Below are 17,212 nucleotides of genomic sequence, written 5' to 3' on the forward strand. Positions count from 1 at the left end.
TCGCGCTCAAAACGCATTTTACCGGTGGCTCCAAAGCTCTTTGTTTTCGTGAAGACTGTGAATTTTGTCGTGTCGCGTTTTCAAAATCCCTCACGAGCTCAAGCGCTTTTTCCAAAGAACTTACATAACCGAAAAAAGGATTTTCTTCGTTGACAATATTGTCAATTTTTGGAATATGTAAATCAGATAAAGTATAATCTTCCATGTTACGAAAGAGTAAGCGCGATGTAATATGTAAATATCTGAAAATTAATTATTAATAGCTTTAAGTAGACAAGTTAAAGCTAAAGGGCCTGGGCACAAGGTGCTCTACCATATCTGAAATAGCCTTCACCGTTATAAGATATGCTAATTCTATATGTCAAGGAAATGCTAAATACAAATAAGAAGACATAATTTCGGAGAGTTTAGATCAAATGGGTGAACTACAAATGTAAAAACAGCTGTCCATTTACTGAAATCTACTGTTTTAATTAAATATTTTTTTTTCAACAGTTGCTAGTAGCATAACTAATTATTTGCCAACCAATAAGATCCTTTCAATGTCATCAACATTCCTTTTATCTTAGCAACCTGTTTTGTTTGACTGCGACTCTACGTCTGCTATGATAAGGAGCTTCACAAATTCTAAAAGCAATCGCATTGAAACAGATGCATCATTTTTTTCGAGATATTTTACGGTATATTGACAAATTTCTGATTTGAACAAGCTTTTCACTCCTCTCGACACAGGTACGTCTGATTTACACGAATTTTTCCTTATTTAAGTAGAGATGTTTGTTCAAAAATCAAATTTTTTAATTGTTTGGTTTCTGATGTCTGATAAAATGACTAACAAACGTTCAAAAATATACTGGCTATATTACCAAAGTGATTCTTGTTGCTCTTATGATAGCTACTAAGTTCGTCTATTCTCGCAGGATAAGATTTGTACGTTTTAAATGTCACTATTTCCAGATATGGGATTTCTTGAGAAAAACTGCTGTGATGTGAGTCATAACAGGTCCCTGTTAGTGTTATATATTTTCTATTCACTTTTTTAATACAAAGGAAATCATTTGTATCAATCAATGGTGATATAGCTAGACAGAGAGCCAGGCAAAATTCCCCTGGCAAAATTCTTGGGTCCACTAAAATATATTGTTTTATTTGCATTACTAGGGAGCTTTAGCAGAGCCTACGAGTACGAGTACGAATTACGTCATTTTGGCGCGAAAACATTGTTGCGATAACAACAACACGTAGCCGTCATCAATGTGAGTACAATGTTTTGTAAAAAATTCGTAGTCTCGACTACGATGTCTTTTTAAGCAAAGAAAGTAGGTATATTTCTTCATTCTGTAAGAAATTAGTTTGCAATAGTATTTTCGAGCATCCAGGCTTTAATTTAGAACCCTTTTTGAGCGCAGATGTACTTTAAAAAGGAAAACATGACCTGCAAAACTTTCATGTATTTCGTACGCAAAGTGAAAAGTAAACAAACAATAAAATAGTACAAATATATCGTACATAAAACTTAAAATAGTGAAGATTTTTTAGTCTAAAGAGTCTTATATTCTCGCAAAACCAGTATTACCGATTTTTTAATATCATTATTAACAAAAAGAGCCGTAGCTGCTTCGCCAACGTCGGTGTTTTACACAATAAAAAGGCTCGTTCTGTTGTTTACAACTAAAACAAAATTTTGACGAAGCGACAACGACAACAAACTTCCTCGTGCCATTCTCTTACACGGTCAAACGTCGTACTCGTTGTCGTAGTCGTACTCTTGCTAAAGCTCCGTAATTACAACAATGGTTGTGGCTCATCTTCCCTTTTATCTCCTCCCCTTTGACAGAAAATCCTGGTCACCGCAATGATATATCACTGCTGTTAAATATTATAGATGAAGGAATCACTAAGAAGAACTTCATCTTACTAAGTTTTGACTTTCCAGGCTGCTGTCGAGATTAGGATTAGATTAGGATATTAGGATTAGCATCAAGTTGTAAGCACTTTGTCCAAAATGCATAGTGGGAGACTTCTTTGAGCAATGGAAGTAGCAGCCAACTGACCACAAGCTTTAAAATTTGCATTCTGAATATTGTACATAAGTCCCAATTGGTGTTCCATTGGGAAACAGTGTCAAATTCATTTGCGAGATTGTTACCACAACAAACACCATGGTACATGTGCCAATTCTTCAATCCGGGACAAAAATCCTAAAGTCGACACCCCACTAAAATTGCAATGTCAACATAGTTCTAACTTTCAAAAACAAAAAGAAATAACTTTTTTGAAGCTCTTGACATGTTTTAGAAGGTTCACTTTAGCGGGAGGAAAAACTTTGAATAACATCAATATTTACTCAGAAACATACTATATACATTTCTCGTCAAATGTAAAGTTTGCTTAAACTAACCAATTTTCTTGGCAGAGATTGCATTTTCATATTTTTAAAGAAAAATCACATGTGATGGAAAAGAACATTTAACCACAGTATAGAGAACATACAGTTGAGCCACTCTATTGAATTTTTCGTGCCACCCATATCTTATTACGCATGTGATTACTATATTAACAGCCAGCAAAATGCATTGTGTGAGCAATAGGATTGACGATATGGCAAACAGCAGCCAGTAAACTAAGAGCTTGCTCATATGAACCCGGTAAAAGGGATTCTGCGAGGCGTAAAATGATTTTAAGTCATTGAAAAGAGTTAAAGCTTTAAGTGCAAAACTTACAACCTTTTCTTAAGTGTCATAAGTCATTTTAGTCGTAATTTTCAAATCAAGCAAAATTATTTGTTTTCATTTTAGAGATTTTGTTAGTTTCCAAAGTCATATTTCAGAGAAATGTCTCAACTAAGATTTTTGTTGTGAAGTATTTCATTTTTCCATTTGCCAAATCCCGTCTACGGGCTCATGTGAACAGCCCATAATTAAATATACAGCTGCCAGTTGCACAGCAAAGGGTCCTACTTGAAATTCGCTCTGAATTTCAAGTAAATGCGCTATGTGGGTGTTTTTCCCTTACTGGTACCACTAATCTTTTAAATTTGCCTACTGAGACTCAACTACAATGTGTTTCTCATCGTTACTACACATCTGAGATAAGCATTATCTTATTTTCATTACATTCTTTACTCTTGTGTCTGCAGTGTTTTTTATCGTAAGTAAATATGATTCCGTTTAGTTGGAGCTTAAAAATTATTCATAATTTACAACGGTTTATTAATAACAAAGGTTTTTTATAATATGAAATAACTTATGCAATAATCTATTTGTATGGAATTTTGATTAATGAAAGGAAAAAATACTCGCATTTTCGAAAATCGTGTCTTAAGCATTAACATTCAAATCATGTCTTAGATAGTTGCTCCTCAACTCCTGAGTTAAAACTTGTGAAACTTTATTACGTTTAGCACGAGTCCTTGGGTCTCAATGTTATCTGGACTCTGTATGCGGTACTTATTTATGTATTTTTATTTCTATGGCAATTGCTTTCAGTCAATGATATATACTTTTTTATCTTCGCTCGTTTATTTAAAGTGTTTATGTAAAAAACTCACATGGTAAAAATATTAATGTTACGATAAGGCATGAACTATGACCGCTATTTTTTAACAAATATGTTTGTGGTCGCGTTGTTTATATTAAATCTCTCATCCGTTTGTTAAGTATGTGACATGTAAAGTATTAAAGCGAGCATAATTTTGTTCACACGGTCGTCTTACTTCTAAAACGAAGGTAATTTTAGAAGAATTAAGCAATATTTAAGAACTACATTACCGACATAACAAATTAGCTAAAGCGGCATTTCGATAAAGTATGACTAAACATGAATGAGAAATCATATCAAAATTGATATACCAAGTTTCTAACTATTGACAATAAGCTGCATGGTAAAGGAAAGCAAAACCTGTTCAAAGGTATGGGAGCGGTGAAATAGCATACTTGTCTATGGAAAAAATGAGAATCTGTGAAAATTTATGTAGGGGGATAGCATGTCCAATCATGCATCACCTCCCTATTTTGCCGACGCCACTTTTGACTAATCGCTGTGTGTCTAACAAAATGTTGTTAATTGTATCGAGCAAACCATTTATTTTAATAGGAAAATTTGTAAAATAAGCAAAAGTTAAACATAGGAAGAATGTATTTACACAGAGAAAGAAGGCAACAGAATCTATTTTTGTGAAATTTCGATTCATGCAACACAGTGAGCTTTTAAAATTATACTTTTGATCATGTTTGTTTAACTGTTTTAAGGCTTACTTTCTTGGCCTCCTTTACTGTTGTATCTACAGTGTCTTTATTGATCATAAATAATTATAATTGCGTGCAGTTGATGTTTGCCATGTATTCATAGTTTACAATGGTTTATTCAATAATAAACGTTTTTTATAATATGAACTAACTTATGCAAGAATATACATGTATGGAATTTTTGATCAATGAAGGGAAAAAAATCCATTCACAGTTTCGAAAATCGTGTCTTAATCATTGGCATTCAAATCCTCTCTTAGATAAGTGATTCTCTATTCCCGAGTTAAGACTTGTGAAACTTTATAAGATTTAGCATTAGTCCTTTGGAATTTGACTAATCTCAGTGTTATTATGTACTCTGCATGAGTTTCTTATTTGTGTATTTTTATTTCTATAACAATTGTTTCTAGTCAGTGATGTATAATTAGTTATATAACTAGAATGTTCTACATAGATGTCATTAGTGTTTTACAATACTGTTTGTTGAAAGAGATCCTGACTCACTCTTCATTTTCGTTCGCTATTTAAATGTGTTTATGTAACAAAACTTTAATGGATAAAAGATTGATGTAAAAATAAGGTATAATTTATGATCACCAATTTTAAACTGATATGTATGTGGTCGTGTACTAATTCAAAATCTTTCAGTAATTTTCAGTATAATGTGCTACATATATATAGCAAGACACCTAATTTACAAAGATGAGCATTTATACACATTCATCCTTCACCCATACACATTCATTCTTCACCCATACACATTCATCCCACACCATTACAAAATACACGGGTAATTCAAAATCAAACATTTATATTAAGAATTATACATTAAAATGATCTAACTTCTAACCAAGCTACAGAAACATTGTATTAAATGCGTAAACAGAACAATTTACAAAAGGAATGATATCTGAATCATGTGGGATATTCACGACGAATTATATACCAACACTGACAATAAGTTTATTGACATGGATTGAGACAATAACTATAACATAATTTTGTTAGCTGTTTACACACGTCTGATAAGAAATAGGGGCATTTTATGTGACTTTGCTTTTACCATTAAATATACTAGCTCCATGTTTAGACATTTGACTCATTCATATCATTTCTTTATGCATACAACCTTTGTGCTTACTTTGTACATGCCATGATGACGTTTAGAATTGCAACAAAGAAACGAATGAATAACAATAAAGCCTTCATAGTTGCTCGATCACAAAAATCAACTACTTTGCCGCATCATTTTATAAACTTCGTGTTTTAATACAATAGAAAGCAGTGAAAGATTTTACTGAGCTACATGATGGTCGCCAAATAAAATACGCGCTTTTTGTTTATGATTTGTGTCACGTTTTTCGCATCAAAAATTGCATCGTGACATGAAGTAATGAGTGTTCTTAAACAAAGCCACTGAGGGCATGCGCGGGCATGATGATGAGTGCAAATCATTGAGTTCTATAATAACTGTAGCGGGTAATCTCAAGCGCGGCCTTAGATGTCTGATGACGCCAAAAAAATGGCGGATTTCGTCCGTTGCCTCTGAGTTTTACCGAAATTGACTGCTTTTCCGAAAATTTCACAATTTCCCATTCCCTCCTAAGGAAAGAGTGAGGAAAATGTATGTGAGTATTTTGGATTCGGCAAGCAATTTTTTGATGAAAATCAAGGTAAAAACCTTAAATTCATAACAGCGAGTCAACTGTGGTTGTCAGTTATCTGCTCGTACGAGGATGCATTTATAACTATCGACGAAAGAGCTATATATCGGCTACACATATATGAATGCAGATGTGCGTCGTTCTTTTACCAGCGTCAAACTTGTTTGATCGATTAAGCTCTTTAGTCTATACAAAAAAGTATATCATAGTTCATCTCCACGGTTCACGAGAGAGAAGTTAGCTTATTTGTTATCATTGCTATTTTGCTTCTTTTCATGCAATAAGCAATGGCTTTTTTTGCCACAAATGTAGGATTCTTACTTGTTTCTTTAAAAAAGTAAATATTAAATCTTTGGATATTTACGGATTTTCTGTAATTGAGTTTCATATTAAATTTCAAAAGGACTCAAGTCTGCATAGGTTTGGTAAATGAAAACAAACAATATTGTATAGAAATTACTTTAAATAACCTTTTTGTGATGTTCTGAAGTGCAACTGCATCAAATACTCGTAAAGTTGTAGCACATTTTGATTTTGTTGTATTGATATACGAATTGAGCAAAATGCAAATAATCATCAAAACACTTATACTTCCAATGGTGTTTATAATTCATTTTTAGTTTTAATACTTCTACCCTTCTTTTTCACCTTGTTTTTTTCCTATATTTTCAATATAAGTGCACAATTTGAATGATTAACACAGAGTTTTCACCTCAATAATAAATTTCATAAGCAGTTGGTAGTACATTTTGTTCTCTGAGTATCCACATCTGGTGTTTACTTCATACAAGAATGATGAAGGGCAAGTAGATATGTTATAGCAAGGCAATAAAACCAAATGAATTAAATACCTATAGTGCACTTTTATGCTAGAAGCTTAAAAGCTTTTTAGAAATTATAAAGTTATTGGATTATATTACCTCTTTATTATCATTCTCATGATAAGAAATAAGAAGCAAAATATTTGTAGAAAAGCTTTGAAAAGTGAATAAACTTTTCTTTAAAAAAGCAGCAATAATGCATATGATAAATCTCCATTCTGTACTCTAATAGGTAAATAAGCTTATACTGTTTCTTAAAGAAATATAAGAAATATATAAGAAATAAACAGTACAGTAAGTTTAAAGTTTTCATCACTGAATCTTTAATGCTTCAGTATAGTGCATTAGATATCAGTAACATCTAAACAACATTCAACTAAAATATTTTGATAAAAATATGACATGATTTAAACTTTAAGTTGTATAAAACCCAATGGCTTATAACGTTTGAAGCTTCACATCTGCATCGAGTCATCATCAATCTCAGTACAAATGTTTAGATAGACACAAACTTTATGGCCTTCCTGTTTTATATGTTTGTGAATTGACATTTCATTAAGCATCAAAACACACACAACCTTCTTGCCATCTTTCTTTGATTCATGAACTTTAACTTCAAAGCATTCAAGGCATCCTTAGTGAATCCATTGTCTCCATCCATAGAATTTGACCATGATCAAATTAAATAACTCTGGATAGGGCAGACAATGAATCAATTATCTTTACAGCATTATCATTTTTTGAGACTCTGCCTGGTCAATAACATCTTCTAGTCATCTTTACTCCTTGGTCTTCCCTGCATGTTGTCAGCAAATCGAACATAACAAGCTCTGCTCCAAATCATGGATACTGTTTGGGCTGATCATTTCTTCTTGATACTTACTCACAGAGCAAAATGTGTGCAGGATCTTTTTTGCTTTAATGAAACTATTTTGCAAATAAATGGGTAAATCTACCATTTCATGCATTAACAAATGACAGAAAAGTATACAGAATTTTATTAAGAAAAACAGGAAAACATCAGTATATTTGGCGTTCAAGTCAGTCTTAAAAAATACGATCTTTAATATGTATTTTATGGCTTTCCAAGTGCATGTATAATAGCTTTTCAATCGTTGACGGACTAAAAAAACAAGCAACTATCTCACCTGTGAGAAGCGATATGTTCCTTTTTGTGGAAACTATGACATCTAACAGTTGAACGATTGAAGTGTTGGCATTATAAAAGAAATGCCAAAAAAGATATCGTCACAGAATATGGAACTAACGATATCCATATTCTGTGGTATTGTGTTTGTTTTTTAAAAAAGTCTTTGTAATTTACTATAGTCACTAGGGGGAGGTCGAGAATATTATTTTTCTGCAAAGCGCTTATTTTAGTGGAAATACGTCCGTTGGCCACCATTTTTTTGGTGACCTCGCCCAGTAAAGTTAGCTGCTCCAGTTATTATAGAACTCAATGGTGTGAATTTGAATTTGGTGTGATGATTTTCAATTTGGTGCGATGAATTTCAATTTGGTGCGATGAATTTCAATTTGGCGTGAGCAATTTAACTTTAGCGTATTGATTTAAAGTTGACGTTTCCCTTGTTGGCCACCGTAAGTTCTAGAACTGTCCAGCTATTTAAAAGCTTGCAATAAGCGTATATGAAATTAATGATACTCTCTCCTATACGTTTTGACAATTTGATAACTGCTTTTATTATATTACGAGCAAATATAATAACAGGAAATAAGTTAGTAAATTACTTTTTACTTTTTTTGCGTGCCAATAATATACAACTAAAAATTGATTATATCATTAAATAAAAGATTGAAGCATGGCACTAAAGTGACTGTGCACTAAAATATTAAAACCTCAGAAAACCTCAAAATTTAAAGTAAATTAATTCACAGTGCGGCTGTTGCCTCACCAAAATCTGCATTAGCGTTAGCCGAAGCGTTAAATTCTTCTGGATCATCAGCACTGCCTAAGTAAAAAAGTCATTGGTTTTGGAATTCCATGATTGCAAAAAAGTCCCAATTCAATAGTTGTGCATAAGAGTACTCACTGTATTCCTCATCAGAGTATCCACCAATAGATGACTCATCTTCTAAGGACTCATCACCGGGATCTTCATAATAAAACGATTTGTTGTCAGTGGATTTACAATTAGACGATTCGGGATTTGAGTACTCTGTATGAGCTAAAAGAGTTGCTGGTCATTGAGATGCTCACCTTCATCTTCTTGTAAGAAACCATTTCCCACTTGAGGGCTATTACTCGGAATTATATTCTAAATAAAGAATGTTTATTATATTGTTAAAAATAAAGGATTTCTCAATTATAATGCAATCTGTTGAGTTGCAATATTTTTGTAACTGTTACTATTTTAACTGTCTTCATTTCTAACAATGATATATTAATAAAAGTATTTATGTCAAAGTTTAGACAAGAATCCCATAAGTTGTTCATGGAAAATACTGGTATTCTTTCAATGGCTCCCTAAGAAGTTAAAGCGTCTTTAAAATGAAAATCTAGCACCTTATGATAAAATAATTATAATCTCTAACAATTTTTCAGAAATTATTTAAATATAACAATGAATAGTTACTTTGCCATCTTCAATGGTCTGACCTAAAATTTTTGAGCCTGACATGCACTGAATGTGATAGGTAATATTTCGAAAATTAATTTTAGAAAGCAAAATGTAATCAGTGTTTTATATTCTTGCTGCATATACTACTTTCCTAACTTTCATGCCATGATTAAAAAGATATTTTTAAGCCAATTTGTCACACACTCGCTGTAATTTAACACGTCTAATATTGCATATGTTGTGTAATGAACGATCTTTAATTTAATGAAATCATTTTAGAATTATATAAATTTTTTTTTTCTTTAGGGTTATACAAAGACGATTGAAAAGTCGGGAGAAACGGAAAATTGCGTGGCAAGCACACACACAAAGTGCAAGCGTTTCCAAGTAATTTTAAGTTTCTCCCAAACTTTCACAAGTGTTTTTATAACTTTATAGAAACAAGTAAAATGTTTTCTATTCCCTTTATAAAGTAGTTTTTAAAAACAATGTTGAAAAGGCAAATTTTTTGATTTTAATAACATGTATTGTTTATATATTTGCCTTTTGAATTTGCTGCCCAAACCAAATAACCAGTGATTTTATTGCTGCTTAAATATTTTCACACAGATTTGAATATTGCCAGCAAATGCTGCACTTTCAAAACATGAAGTATAATTTCCTTGAAATATTACGCGTGAAACAATAATCGTAAAACCATATTAAATTCTAACGATTTGATCAATTTTGCATAAACGCTGAAATTCGTTTATCAACTATAGAAATTCAGTAAAAACACATCAAACATTTAAAAGTTATGAACTTAATTTACCAAAATACGTAAATTCCAGCATAGAATTGATGATGTAAGCGCTACCATCATCAAGCAATTACGAATGTAATGGAATAAATGTAGAACAAAGAACTTGATGAAGTATTCCAGGACTTCCAAGACATTCATTTTGATGTCTATAAAAATAATAATTTGTAAAGATTTATATTATATGTTTTTACTACAAAGCTATTTACTTCTCATTTCAGGCATTTTTTGCAAAAATTCAAATCATTTGTACTTTCTGTCATCTATTACTCTGTGTGGACTTCTTTGATGTGCACGGTATTTATAGCACAAAAAGTACAAAAGTATATCGTATATGCTTCATTTTAAGCTTGGTTTCCTGTCTTCAAAACCTAGTGTGCTTTTAGCTAAAGGTGCACATTGCCGTTGTTTTTGTTTATGCCACCTATTTCTCCACCTGAAAATTGTTCAGATGGTGTGTTGCCTTTTGTTTGCAATTTATTTTTAAAAATAAGACTGGAAAGCCAATACTGTCTGCATTTAGTATTTTTTCTCATGCAACCATCATCTGATAAAATGCATAAATGTGCATGCACAGACCTCAAAATCAACAAAAATTCTTAAAACACCAAAGGTTGGCAATAATTTAGTAGACACAATTAGTGGCGTCACCAGGGAGTTAACTTTGAGGGGACTAGTCCTTCCAAAGACCATTTTTTATATGTTAGAAATCATGGAAAAAATGAAGGGGAAGAAGGGAAAGTGCAATGAATCAAACTTCAAATTGCAATAAAAAAAGTTGCTTCCTTTAAACGATCACATAACAAAGCCAGTATACTAAACAGCAATCTTCAAGCATAGTTGTCTATAAGATTGCATTGAATACACTTAACACATATCTAACAAAAAGCTGCTCTTTTAAAAGCACATGGCTATAGATCATTTATACCTTCCCGAAATAATTAGCGTCTTAGAGAAGATACAATAAAATATTTTTTGGACTAGATACATACGAAACTCGACGTAGGCTTACCTTTATAAAAACTTTGAAAAGTGGTTTTACGATTGGTTTTTTAAACTTTTCTTTACCTTAACTTTGACTACACGTTAAAATGAATATCACTAGAGTTCTATTACGGGGGGGAATGGAAGGTATCACCCCAAGCCTTTTACAAATTTTGCAAAGAAAAATGGCCGTTTTTTCAATCGTAAATTTCAACCCCAAAGCATAGTTTTCTACGATCTACTATAGCACATATTTGTTTTAATAATGTTCAATTTTTAAAATGTGCTGTAAAATAAAAATTCCAGCAAAAATATGACCAACCTTTACATCTATAGTACAGAATAAGGATTGTAATTACGTATTTATTCTGTATCTATAGATGGACGTTGGAAAAGGACCGCGCGTTTTTCAACGATTTTTCTACGTTGTAATTATGAGCTGTTCTGAAAAGAACTGGACTTCCATACCACAAGCACATGATGTATCTTTACAAAAATTGGCTCATTTACTCAAACAAAAAATAGCATTTTCAAACGTATAATAATCATATAGTAAGATGAAACTGTATTGGTCGCTCTAGTCTCTTTTCTGATTGAAAACCTTTAAATCAAAACTGTTAAATAAAACTTAGCATCCTTCAAATAAAAAAAGTCAAAATACAGAAAATATAATTACTTAAACTGAGCCTTATACATTTGTGAAATGTCACACAAAGAAAAGAGAAAAAATGAAAATATAAATATCTTTAATGGAAAGAATACATCAGGAAATTAAAAAATATTTATTTACAAGATACATTTATTTGCAATCTTGCTAAAAAACAGGTTGAAAAGTACAAAATTATTGAAGTGAGCATGCTTCACTTTATGCAGAAAGTAAAAACTCTATGAGGTCGACCTCAACAAGCACAAAACAAGATTAAATGGTAGTTGAAAAATTAATGAAAAAACTGTAGTCAATGCTGAACATGTTTTCAAATCGCATACGAACAACAAGGATGGAAAGCAAACAACACAAGAAACATATGAAGCTAGATTGTTTCTACAATGGGGGGGGGGGAGGTTAGTCAATCCTCTACAAACAAATCAATTTTAACTCCGGAAAATGCGAAATGTCGTCAAACGATATAATCGGAGCATTTTACTAGTGATTGTTTTAGGAGCTAGTTTCATTTAAATGGTTATGCGTCGGCTTGCGTCAGGCACCGCAATGCATTATTGTTACTTATTAATTTATAAGTCAAAGATTACAATTATTGATTATTGTTCTGTAGATGATGTGGTGGAAGAGTTTATGAAAGATACTGAAGATATGCAAGTAAATACAACAGTTACATAAAGGATGTAGCATCAGCACTGGAATCAGACAGACAGTCCAAGCACAAAATACAACAAAAATGCTGATGAAGATAATTGAGGAGTAGGTCACATATGTTTCACTGAAATACTTGGCTTTGGTAATTTATCCAAACTTGCATTGACTTCAGCACAAACCATGAAAAAAATGCAACATACACCACAGTTTAAGCAGATATAAAGTTATGATGTACATCCTGAATGTCCAAGCAAAGAATACAACAAAAATGCTGAAAAGACATTGTAAGCGTTGAAGAGTAGGTCCCATTATATATTTTCACTAGATAAGACGTACATTTTAGTATTTTCACCCAAACTTGCATTCTCTTGACAACAGGCCAAGACACAAGTGCGAAATATAAAGCTAAGAAAATTATCGTTCTATAGCAACTCCTTCTTTTTCAGCAACATCATTTATGTTTTGCGCCAGTTCTTAAGGTGAAAACAAGCCATTCAGTAACCATGTTAACAAATGATTTTGCTACAACTGTGATGAACATCACATTCGGAAAAGATAACCTTATCTTAGTTATATCCATTAATCTTCTTTTGAGCTTTACCATAATTTTTCTGGGCACATCAGTGGTTTTTCAGGTTTATCAACGCATGAGTCTCTAGGATACAGCAAATCAACTTATAATCATAAACATAATTTTCTTTTCCCTGTATTGCAAGTCTTGTCAACAAAAATTCTAGACAATAGAAACAATAAAAGTATTGTAGGAGTTGGTGATAGTAGGGATGACAGTATTAGTCATTATTTCATTTGTTGTGATTCACATGAGAAGTAGATGATAAAAATCAAAGATTAACCTTTACGTTTTTAATTGTATGTTTATGCAAACTTTAGATGTTAAGCAGAACAGTACAGATATGGGAGACCTTGGCCACTATGAAGCAATTGTTTGGTTTTTTACCACTGGTATGATAACAACACTTATTTCTGATAGCCATGCAACTATCACTAAGTATACAAGAGAAACATTTATTTGAATATACAATGGCATATAAAAAAACAGCCATTCCAACTTTCTTTGATTTATGACATAATTAAGAAATGTAAAGTTTATTTAATTACCTTGTACAGGAAGGAATTACATGCTGTCACTAAATGGAGGAAAGCTATTGGATGTTATTTTTATTGGACTGCTATATGAGGATTATCTGATGCTAATACAATATTGGTAAAAATCTCAAGGCATGGATTTGGCTCACTAGGGGTAATATGCAGTTTACATTTATACAACTTTATGAGGTAGCTGCAATGAAGTTTTTTTTTCTTTAAGTTAGGTTGTATTGCATATAAAAAGCTAAAGGAAGCACAAGAGGACACAAACAATTGGTTAAACAATTATCTTCTACAACACAAAAAAGGTGTTCAGAAAGATACCTTTCAGTTTTTAATATTTTGCTCCAAAGATGATTCATTATTCTTATCAGCTGGAATGCTTTGCAGGTGTAGCCTAACAAAATATCAATAACATATCTATTGAAATATTTGATAATGCTTTGCATGTGTCATCCAATACATCCTGACAGCCTAACATTTCAGTGGTAGAAAGAAAATGTAAAACCAAGGATGTTAAGAGCCTACAGTAAATTACCAAATACGAAACTACTATCAATAATCAGAAATAATGGAGCTTCCATATATTATATAAACAATGAGGCCTCCTGTCATCACACACAAATAATACATAATAACATTGCTTACTTTTCTCTGGGCTTTCAGTATCAAGAACTCATTTGTTCAAAGAAACTTTGTGAAAGCCATAATAGTCTATAATATATACGGTATTGATCCATCTTCTTACTGGACTCACTCCCACTTGAACGAAGTATGCAGTTGAGTTTCATATTGATGCAAGTAATGGATATTATTACAAATATGGATAAATACTTTCACTAAGACCATTTCAGAACAGAACGAAAGCAACAATCTAATTGACTCTCTAAAGCGTTCACAAGTTCTTTTTCCTGAGCAACAATGTCTTCCTACACAACAATTCTTCGACTGATGCCACTAGCTAGCAATGAAGCCACTTGCTTTTAGTTGCAACGGTAAACAACAGCCTCGAGGCCCTCGACTATGTCGTCGCATGGCAGAAATTCTGCTTGTGAATCGCCAGTATGAGGACAAATGTACAGAATGATAATTCTCGTAAAAGGACCAGGAAGTGCTGCCGTATTCTAAATTACATCTGTATTATTTTCGATGTACACTGCACACAGCAAGCGATACAGCAATTGTCTGACACTGTCATTATCATCGAGTTACTTTATGAATATTACATGATGGAGGCTATGACGTAACAGACTTATTAAGCCTTCACTTAAGCTTCTTTCTCAAAGACATAAGTACGAACTACATCCAGGGGCGAAACTAGCACCTTTTTAATGGGGGGGGGGAGGGGCTCGGGATGAAATTGCCCTGGAAGGACATAAGATGCCCTGCAGATCATATGGAACAGTACTTACACTATATATTTTTGTAATACATGTTGTATTTTTGTGGCAGAACGCACTTTAGCGTACTATTAAATCTTTAATGGCAGTTTTCGCATCTTTACAGTTGCCCAATTTTTTAAAATAATATTTAAGTCAACATTGTCCGTAAGATCTTTTTCACATGCAAGAACGATTAAGTCATTTAATCGCGTATCTTTCATTGTGGATCTCAGGCAGTTTTTGACAATCTTAAGCTTGCTGAAACACCTTTCATCTTTTGCCACGGACACTGTAGCGGTCAGCAATAGTTGATACGCCTTGCACACCGTTGGAAAGACGTTTTTGTGTTTGAAAGCAAATAACGCAACGTCTTGAAGGGATTTACGTTCTGATTTAAGTTGTGATGACACAATAATATTGAAAATTTCCAACTCAGACAGCAGTATTTCTGCATCAAAATCTTTTAACGCTGGTGGAAAAAGACTACACATTTCATTAACTGTTTCAGCCATCGGTCTTTCTAGCGGCAGCTGTAAGCTCTCTCCAAGAGGTTTTATTTTGTCGATGCAATCTTTAATGTTATCGGTATACTCGGTAATAAGTGAGTCTAGAACCAAGTACATTTCCTTTCGGTAGAAATCTTTAAATGATGTTTCTGTTGTTATTTCGGAATGCTCGCCAATTCGTTTGGGTGGCTTTAATACCGATTACAATAAATACCAATCACATTTACACATTTGTTAGTTTCGGTTTTTTTGTTTAAATAATTGCTATTACTTACCATTCATCCTTGACTTTTCTTTTTCCTAAAATAAACTATACAAACATTAACTACTAAAAAGCTTCAATCAATTTAAATCAACAAAATTTATCTTAGTGTTTGTGTTTACTGATGAAAAAATATAGTATGGTGTTTCCACTTAAGACACAGAATAGATACATACAGAAGCGCCACTCGATGTCGAAACCTTTGATGTTCGTGTCCGCAGCATCCGGGCAACTTTACACGGCGGCCATGTTTCCAGCCAGATAAAATCAGCCAGATCGCAATATAATATATAGTTCTACGGATGGGTTTTGGCAAATAAACCCAAATATTTCTATAGATTGGCCATTTTTTTAATATTTTTTTGTGTGGATACAGTTAACACATCAACCTCTCAACAATTTATCATTAATTCGACGTCCGTTTTGATAAATGAGGGTTTATTCGGAATATTTGCAAAGTAGATATGTATCTGACGAGATGCGTACTCGGTATATGGTTTGTCGTCAGTTTTAATTTTATCATATAAGAATTCTGCAGAGAATCTTGAAGACATTTGTTCTAACATTTGGAATCTCGGTCGTGGCTGAAACAAGTGACAAATCAAATTATCCTCCAGTTAAGTTTATATATTGCAAACAACGTTTGGCAGAACATTCGAATCACCAAAATTGTCTACCCAGGTGTTTTAAACTATCAGAAGAGATGCTGCATGGCCACTATGAAAGTCATCTGATGCCAAAATATTTTGTATTCATCACAGTTATAACTTGTGAAGCTTGAATGACTTTTGAGCAAGTTGGAACATAAGCAGCAGCATGTTGGCCTACACCAATAAAGTGCTTGAATAGCAATTTGTAAAACATATACTGCCATATGGTCCACATGACTTAACTTTGTTATTTCTGCCTTTTTAAATTCAATCAGGAGATTATTTATATATTTGACATGGATGCTTATTGATGATGTGAGAAGTGAACATAAAAAAGCTTCCTGAATGCTTTTGTGAATTGGATTGGTGTTGGCTTGGCACAGTTTCCCCCTGTCAAATGTTTTAAAAAAGTTTTCTGGTGTATCTGTGTTTCACCTTTTGGTAAACATTTTACTGTGTAAAGTATTACGATTTAAATAATGGCATTAAGAGTAACTATAACTGGTTTTTGTCAGAATAAATTCTGTTTGTGACATGATTACTTACAATAAAAATTTTAATTTACTGAATGAAGTTTATGGATTTTAGCAAAAATTAAATTTTCGAGCCCTTTGTTGCAATAATTTCTCTCTGCTGGTTGATCAATGCAGTGAATCAAACATAATTCTAATCATTTTTCACATACAATTGTTGGTCACAACTCACAAGTGAAGTTTAACCAAAGAGGTAAGCTGTAGGAGATTGACAATATGTTTGACATAATGGTAAAGTTGTTAATTTAATTGTAACAATTTATCAATAACTTCATTCTAAAAATTGTAATTTCATATATTGTTTATTAAAAATAAGACAACAAAAAGCATCTTTATTTGTAAGTTAATACAAATTTGACAGAC

The 17,212-nt window shown here is 32.6% G+C and overlaps 3 long non-coding RNA genes across 6 annotated transcripts in view; 2 read left to right on the forward strand and 1 right to left on the reverse strand.

The window, feature by feature from the left end:
- LOC124450557 overlaps nt 1-17,212 on the forward strand; it is a 79,074-nt gene that overhangs the window by 17,576 nt on the left and 44,286 nt on the right. The gene's annotated exons all lie outside the window — the stretch shown is intronic.
- Nucleotides 617-15,004, forward strand: LOC124450567. Of its 3 annotated transcripts, none has more exons than XR_006950096.1 (6): nt 617-732; nt 1,162-1,256; nt 12,369-12,693; nt 13,301-13,372; nt 13,538-13,670; nt 13,737-15,004. It is a non-coding gene; the product is annotated as an uncharacterized LOC124450567 (long non-coding RNA). The 3 variants fall into 3 exon arrangements; XR_006950097.1 differs by having other exon boundaries at nt 13,741-15,004; XR_006950098.1 differs by having other exon boundaries at nt 12,369-12,514.
- On the reverse strand, nt 12,695-14,254 carry LOC124450564. 2 transcript variants are annotated; one of them, XR_006950091.1, is made up of 5 exons: nt 14,165-14,254; nt 13,841-13,913; nt 13,529-13,572; nt 12,970-13,062; nt 12,695-12,882 (listed from the first exon to the last, which is right to left on the reverse strand). It is a non-coding gene; the product is annotated as an uncharacterized LOC124450564 (long non-coding RNA). The 2 variants fall into 2 exon arrangements; XR_006950093.1 differs by lacking the exon at nt 13,529-13,572 and having other exon boundaries at nt 12,970-13,064.

Source organism: Xenia sp. Carnegie-2017, unplaced genomic scaffold (genome assembly GCF_021976095.1).
Source record: "Xenia sp. Carnegie-2017 unplaced genomic scaffold, XeniaSp_v1 HiC_scaffold_24, whole genome shotgun sequence".
NCBI classification, from domain to species: Eukaryota; Metazoa; Cnidaria; class Anthozoa; order Malacalcyonacea; family Xeniidae; genus Xenia; species Xenia sp. Carnegie-2017.